Source organism: Bufo gargarizans, chromosome 6 (genome assembly GCF_014858855.1).
Source record: "Bufo gargarizans isolate SCDJY-AF-19 chromosome 6, ASM1485885v1, whole genome shotgun sequence".
NCBI lineage: Eukaryota > Metazoa > Chordata > Amphibia > Anura > Bufonidae > Bufo > Bufo gargarizans.
This window is the reverse complement of record NC_058085.1, coordinates 23321873-23330332: the sequence shown is the minus strand read 5'-3', so window position 1 is coordinate 23330332 and position 8460 is coordinate 23321873. Positions and strand designations below refer to the sequence as shown.

General features: G+C 44.6%; 1 protein-coding gene across 1 annotated transcript in view; it reads right to left on the bottom strand.

Moving 5' to 3' along the window:
* The window catches only part of LOC122940391, a 1778572-nt gene that overhangs the window by 259043 nt on the left and 1511069 nt on the right, over window positions 1-8460 (bottom strand). The gene's annotated exons all lie outside the window — the stretch shown is intronic.

The window sequence follows — 8460 nt, the reverse complement described above, 5'->3', positions numbered from 1 at the left end:
TTGTGTACAAACCTTCTTTCCTCCAGACGCAGATGATGTCCCCCAGTCACAATCCTGGGGATAAAAAGATGATGGGATAGATCTCTGTACTGACCCCTGACATATTTATACATAGTAATTAGATCTCCTCTCAGTCGTCTTTTTTTCTAAAGTGTATAACCCTAATTTTGATAATCTTTCAGGGTACTGTAGTCGCCCCATTCCAGTTATTACTTTAGTTGCCCTCCTCTGAACCCTCTTCAGCTCTGCTATGTCTGCCTTGTTTACAGGAGCCCAGAACTGTACACAGTACTCCATGTGTGGTCTGACTAGCGATTTGTAAAGTGGTAGGACTATGTTCTCATCACGGGCATCTATGCCCCTTCTGATGCAACCCATTATCTTATTGGCCTTGGCAGCAGCTGCCTGACACTGGTTTTTGCAGATTAGTTTGCTGTTCACTAAAATTCCTAGGTCCTTTTCCATGTCAGTGTTACCGAGTGTTTTACCATTTAATAAGTACGGGTGACTTGCATTATTCCTTCCCATGTGCATAACCTTACATTTGTCAGTGTTAAACCTCATCTGCCACTTCTCTGCCCAAGACTCCAATCTATCCAGATCCCTCTGTAGCAGTATACTGTCCTCTTCTGTGTCAATAACTTTACACAGTTTAGTGTCATCTGCAAAAATTGATATTTTACTGTGCAAGCCTTCTACAAGATCATTAATAAATATATTGAAGATAATAGGGCCTAATACTGACATCTGTGGTACCCCACTAGTGACAGTGACCCCATGAGTGTGTACCGTTAATAACCACCCTTTGTTTTCTATCACTGAGCCAGTTACTTATCCACATACACACATTTTCTCCCAGTCCCAGCATTCTCATTTTATATACCAACCTTTTATGCAGTACAATGTTAAATGCTTTGGAGAAGTCCAGATATACGGCATCCATTGATTTGCTGCTGTCAAGTCTAGAACTTACCTCCTCATAGAAACTGATTAAATTAGTTTGACATGACTGATCCCTCATGAAGCCATGCTGATATGGCGTTATTTGCTTATTTTCATTGAGGTACTCCAAGATAGCATCTCTTAGAAAACCTTCAAACAGTTTACCCACGACAGATGTAAAACTTGCCGGCCTATAGTTTCTGGGTTCTGTTTTTGGACCCTTTTTGAATATTAGCACCACATTTGCTTGGTACCAATCCTGTGGAACACCCCCTGTCAGTATAGAGTCCTTAAATATCAGAAATAAGGGTCTGGATATGACATTACTCAACTCTCTTAGGATACGGGGGTGTAAGACAAATTGCTGGGACCAGATGGCAATTTTTTTATTATTTTTTTAAACATCATTTTTATTGGTGGGCCATATTTTCAGTTACATGCCTTAGGTCGAAAAATGGTACCCGACATGGCAGCAGTTTACAAGTGTTTTTTTAATAGTGTAATATAAACAATAATAACAAAGTAACTGGAGGGATATATCCTAACCTCAAGTATGTAGTTATATTCTGTTATATCACAAGGCAGTTATCGAGAGTCAGATCATCTATGTGGTAGATCAAAGGAGTAAGGGCTTGGTATAATGAAAAGACAATATTTATAGTAATGAATACGCATTGAAAATACATCGCTATATATATCAGTACACATCATTAAGATACTTAGATCGTATAGGAGCACTTAAGAGGTTGGTGAGTAAAATGTGGATGAAGTCCATACTTCCCATATAATTCTGTGTTTATTTAAGTAATTTAATGCCAAGGCTGACGTCTTCTCATACCAACACTGTTCGTTAACCATATTAATAATAGTGGAGATATGTATGTATAGGACTTTGTGTTTTCCATGATGAGGCAATTTTGTGTCTTACTGTTATACACACATGAGAGATAATGGTAGCATGTAGAAAGGTGAATTTATCTATACCCAATGATAATCGAGCTAGGGCAGGATCCGGAAGGAGTGGGAATTGGCATAGATTGGTTAGCATTTGGAAAACCTGAATCCAAACACTCTTTATGGGACTGCAGTCCCACCACATATATATGAAGGTGCCTTCTTTATTCCTACATCTCCAACACAAATTGGATGTATCCGGGAATATATAATTTCAGATGTGAGGTACATTTGTAGAGTTTTGTTATGGATGAAAGGGCTGCCTTCCATTAGTTATCTTGAAATACCTGGTTTAAATCACAATGCTATTTACTTATGATAGAATCCGATTTGTCTATTTCCTCTAGCAATAGAGTCTTGTAGCAGAAAGAGATGCTGTGGGAATTAGAATTAGGATTATTCATCCATAAATTCATTAGTGATGGAGATGGCAGAGATTTTGGAGTTTGTGGATTTGTCCAGGTGTTTCAGTTGTATATACATGAAATAGTCTAACTCTAGAAGGTGGTATTTTGGGGCTAATATGGGGAATGGGAGAGGATCAAGGCCTCCTATGTCTCTCAGGTAAATGATACCTTTTATTATTTCAATTTGATACGGAAAAGTCAGGGATAAATATTTCAAAGACCCTTTATGGGTCTGTCTAGTATATATAGCATGAAGTGTAGAAGATAGAAAAGGAGCTTTATGTAGTGGTATAAAGTGGAGAAGTGCATGTAACAGATGCGAAATGTCACAATTTTTCAGCAACCCAAGTTCAATTTGTACCCAACTCTTATAGGTATCTTTTATCCATAGTAATTTCAGTTGAGACAATATCACTGATTTATTATACAAGGAAAGAGAGGGGTAGTTTACTCCTCCTCTGGATAGGTGTGAAAACAAAATACTAGATTTGAGCCTGACTCTTTTTCCATTCCATATACATTTTGTGTTAATGGTTTGGAGGTTTCTAATGAAGGAGCGTGGGATGTATATTGGTACATTTCTGAAGGTGTAGAGGATATATGGTAGGATCATCATCTTGGAAATCACTATTCTACCTAGCCAGGAGATGCCGAATGTCTTGTAGAAGGATAATACTAAGTCCAGTATGGCCGTCCCTCTAGTCGGGTCCAGAACAAGTTTGGAAAGGGTAATTGTCTTTGATTATTGCCAAGAACATGTTTTCTTTATGAGATGTACAGGTTTCAGTTTTCCAGTCTATATCTGGGTAGTTAAAGTCATCTATTTTGTTTAGTAGTAGATTTTCTGTGGACTTTGGTATATTAGGTGGTTTATAATAAACTCCTATTAGTATTTTATTATTGTTTTTTTTTCTCCATGTATTTCTACTCACAGTGATTCCACATGTTCATGTCCCTCGCTTATATCTTCTCGGACTGTGGGCTTTAGACAGGACTTTACATACAGGCAGACCCCTCCCCTCTACGGTTTTGACGATCCTTTCTAAACAGACCTGTAACCCTGTACATTAACCGCCCAGTCATAGTTATCATCCAGCCATGTCTCAGTTATTCCCACTATGTCATAGTCCTCCTCACACATCACTAATTCCAGTTCACCAGTCGGGCTTCTGGCATTAGTATACATACAATTAAGAGGTTTATGTATATTTTTTACCCTACACCTTTCCTTCTGAACTGTTCTACTCCCTCCTTCCATTCCTCCCCCAATTCTATTACCATGCCCCACTATCTTCCCCTCCTATAACGTAATTACCCCCCCAGTCCCTAGTTTAAACACTCCTCCAACTTTCTAGCCATTCTTCGTCCCCAAAACAGCTTCCCCTTGCCTACTGAGGTGCAGCCCCTCCCTACCATAGAGCCTGTAGCCGACAGAGAAGTCGGCCCAGTTCTCTAGGACCCCAAACCCCTCCTTCCTACACCAGTTCTTGAGCCACTTGTTAACCTCCCTAATTTCCCACTGCCTGTCTTGTGTGACTTGTGGTACAGGTAGTATTTTGGAAAACACTACGTTTGAGGTCCTTGCCCTAAGTTTGTGACCTAAACCCCTAAGATCATTTTTAAGGATGCTCCACCTACCTCTGAGCATGGGACAGCACAGGGGTAGTAATAGAAAGAGGGGCTACCACTGATGAGAGTAAGCTTGTCTGCGTGGCACATCATAAATCTATGGGAGTAGTGTATCTTTCAGCCATTCTGTCTATTCCAGTCCCGGTCTTTTCTACTCTATACGTATTTGTAAGATTAAAAAAACTGTCAGCTCTGGTCTTACTGGACACATGTCATTAGTAATGTGCAAGTTCTCCCAAAAAAGTGACCAGGCTAGGATTTCCTAATTACATAGAGGACCATTACTCGTCTTCCTAGAGAAATATCTCCTTAATCTGCTACACCCTGACCAAAATGTACCTGTAGATAAATCCAACAAGTGGGGTCCCCGCCACCCCTGTATTTGTAGAAGTCATGTGGTTCACTCATCTCACATGAATTTACCAGTGGGGGAATCCTTGATTATTTTTTATTGTATGTCCCACAAGCTCTGAATTGTTTAGTTTTATAATTGAAGATGACATGATATAAAATATATTCATTGGATATGTCACATTTGTTACCATTTTCAGTTAATAAATTTGAGTTAAGAGTTTGTGTGTTAACCCTTGGTGCATCTGTACTTCTAGAAGTAATGACGATAGCTTGGAGGGGGGGGGGGGGTAGTGATTCTTTACTGTTACAGATGGTTTTGGACGCTGCCCCTTAATATATTCTGTCAGTGATTGCTTGTTTTGTGCACATAGTGGTTTCTATCTTGCCAGGCAGGGTCGTTATGCTGCACAAGCTTCACTTGTCACATTTGCATGCCTCATTTATAAAGAAAATGGCAAAAAAAAAAAAAAAAGTGTAAATGTCCCACCTGCCAAAATGTACGGTATTTTAAAAGTATCAAAATCTATCATAAAATACAAGTGAGAAAAAAAATAGAAAAACAGTCTACACCTGCCAAAACCGTCAACATAGTCGGCCTTTTCACATGAAACCAAAAAAATATTAAAATGACCAAAACCGAGAACCAATTTTTACAATTTATTTTGGTGTCAATTTGCAAATTTAAAGAATAAGCAAAGATTAAAAAAAAAATCTCCAGAAACATATTAATAAAGAACCCCTTTGTGACATGTAAAAACAATAGCAACAATTTGGTGGGCTGCACAAGAAGTAAAAATGATGCTTGGACCATTAAACCACCCCATGCTCTAAATGACTATAATGCGTATGTCATTAAAGGGGTTTTCCAGTAATGTGATCTCAATGGCCTGATGACACCTGATACCCCACCAATCAGCTGGTCTACAGTAGCTCTGGAACCAGAACCCCACAGATACATCCATTATGCCTTAGACCGAGGTGGGGACCAATCGCTTCAGTTGAAGCAGCTCCGACATAACCGGATTTATCCACTACACCATGTTGAAAAAGTTTTTGAAATTCATATTATTTTAACCCCTTAAGGACACAGGGCGTACCGGTACGCCCTATTTCCCGAGTCCTTAAGGACCAAGGGCGTACCGGTACGTCCTGACTTAAAATCGGCATTCCGGCGCCGCGGGGGTTAATCGGAACGGGATTTCGGCTGAAATCATTCAGCCGGCATCCCGTAACAACGCAGGGGGGGGTCATTTGACCCCCCCGTATCGGCGATCGCAGAAAACCGCAGGTCAATTCAGACCTGCGGTTTTCTGCGTTTCCGGTCCATTCGGGTGTCCGGTGACCCGATGAACCGGAAAAAGACTGCGATCGGTGGCGTAATTATACACCACCAATCGCAGTCCGAGGATTTGAGGAGGCGGTGCTGGCCCTGGTGCTGAACACTGCTGTCCAGGGTGCTGATTGGTGCAGGGGAGAGAGGCGCGAGATTCAAACTTCCTGCGCTCCTCTCTCCCCTCCTCTTCCTGTTCTGCACGAGCACCCGGCAGCATCGTCCAGCACCAGCTCCTGTGTCCCCCTAATCGCCATCCATCACCCTCCTGCACCCATCGCCACCCAGGTAGGTTAGGGTCAGTGAGGGAGAGGCATCGTTAGGCAGGGAAAGAAGGGAAAAGTTAGTTAGGAAAAAAAAAAAAAAAAAAAAAACTTTTAACTTTTACACAAAACTTTTTTTGATCCATCTAACAGACCCCAGACCCCCCCCTGCCACTTGCCCCCCCCTACCAGCCCCCCACCACCACCAGCCCCCCCACCCCCTCCACCCATCCCCCCACCACTCCCCCCAACCCCCCCCCCCACCACCACCACTAGCCCCCTCACCACCACTTTTTTTCTGCGTTCGCTGACTGGTCGGCACTTTTTAGCGTCCGTCCACTGTTAGCGCATCGCCTGCCCCACCGCTGATCAGCGTTGTACCGCTAATCAGCAACTTTTTTTTTTTCCTAACACTTGCCCTTTTTTCCTTTTTTTAGTACGCGAACACCCGTTGCCCCCACACACACGCACATATAATAAAGTTTTACACACACGCACACCTACACGCACACACACCCATGGCCCGCCGGGTGTTCTCGGCCGAGGAGGCATATGCCCAGATTGCCTCCGACTCCGAGAGCCCCAGTGAGGATGAGGATGACCCCACATTCCTCTTATCATCAGCATCCTCCTCATCATCATCGGATGACGATGAGCCACCAAGGCGGCGGAGACGCCGCCAGGCGGAGCCAGGGGCCGCACATGCTAGGGATCCTGTGGCCCACCCTAGTACGAGCCGCCCTGGGGTTCGTACTGGTTTCCCGGCCCACCAAATAAGTTCACCGGAGACCCCTGCCGATGAACTTAGCTGGTGTCCCCCAGTGGACTTTGAGCCTGAGATTCCGGATTTCGCTGGCAATCCTGGAATCCAGATTCCCACAGTGGGGTTTACTGAAATTGACTATTTTAGTTTTTTTTTCAGTAACCCACTGGTGAATTTGATGGTGGAGCAGACGAATCTGTACGCCCAACAGTTCGTCGCTCAAAACCCAGGCTCAGTTTTGGCTAGACCCGGTGGCTGGACGCCGGTCAGTGCAGCCGAAATGAGGACATTTTGGGGCCTCGTGCTGCATATGGGTCTAGTCCAAAAACCCAGTGTCAGGCAATACTGGAGTGGGGACGTCCTGTACCAGACCCCACTGTACAGTATGGTCATGACACGCTCCCGGTTTGAGGCCATCCGGAAATGTCTGCATTATTCCGATAATGCAGCATGTCCACCCCGAGGTGATCCTGCCTATGACCGGCTGTATAAGATACGGCCTGTCATCGATCACTTTGGGGCCACATTTCAGCAGGCCTACGTACCTGGAAGGGAGGTCGCGGTTGATGAGTCGCTCATTGCGTTCAAGGGGAGACTCAGTTTCCGCCAATATATTCCCACAAAGCGAGCGAGGTATGGCGTGAAGCTATACAAAATTTGTGAGAGTACCTCAGGGTACACTTACAAATTTCGTGTGTACGAGGGGCGAGATTCCCGTATTCAACCCCCAGAATGTCCCCCCACTCTGGGTGTTAGCGGGAAACTCGTGTGGGACCTTATGTACCCACTGCTGGATAATGGTTACCACTTGTACGTGGATAACTTTTATACCAGCATTCCCTTGTTCAGGTCCCTTGCCGCCAGATCTACGTTCGCTTGTGGGACCGTGCGGAAAAATCAGCGCGGCCTCCCTGCCTACCCCCTCCAGGTACCTATCCCCAGGGGTGAGACCCGTGCACTTACCAGTGGAAACCTGTTGCTGGTCAGGTATAAGGACAAGAGGGATGTCCTTATGCTGTCCACAATCCACGGTAACGGCACCACCCCAGTCCCTGTGCGAGGTACCGCGGCAACGGTCCTCAAGCCCGATTGTATCGTCGACTACAATCGGTATATGGGAGGAGTTGATCTCTCGGATCAAGTCCTCACGCCATATAACGCCATGCGCAAAACCCGGGCATGGTACAAAAAAGTTGCGGTCTACTTGGTGCAGGTTGCCATGTACAACTCTTTTGTACTATCCCGAAGCGCTGGCAGCACAGGGACATTCCTCCAATTCTATGAGGCAGTCCTCAAGGACCTGATCTTTTCGGACCGGGAAAGAGCAGGCCGGAGTACCTCGGGAACTGGAGGCGCCCGGATCGTCCCTGGCCAACACTTTCCAGGTGTGGTCCCCCATACTGGAAAGAAGGGACGAACCCAAAAAAAGTGCAGAGTGTGTCGCAGGAGGGGGATACGGAAGGACACCACCACTCAGTGCGACACGTGCCCCGATCATCCGGGCCTCTGCGTTATCGATTGCTTCAGGGAGTATCACACTTCCATGGAGTACTAAATTTTTATAATCCCCAACAGTTCACTAGAGAACATAAAACACTATGGCTCTCAGACTTTGGAGACACGAAAACTATTTTTCTTTCCCCCAAAAATATTAGTTTTAGTGCAGGCATCCTCAAACTGCGGCCCTCCAGATGTTGTAAAACTATAACTCCCAGCATGCCCAGACAACCTACAGCCATCAGCAGGGCATGGTGGGAATTGTAGTTTTACAACATCTGGAGGGCCGCAGTTTTAGGATGCCTGCTTAGTGTCTCCAAA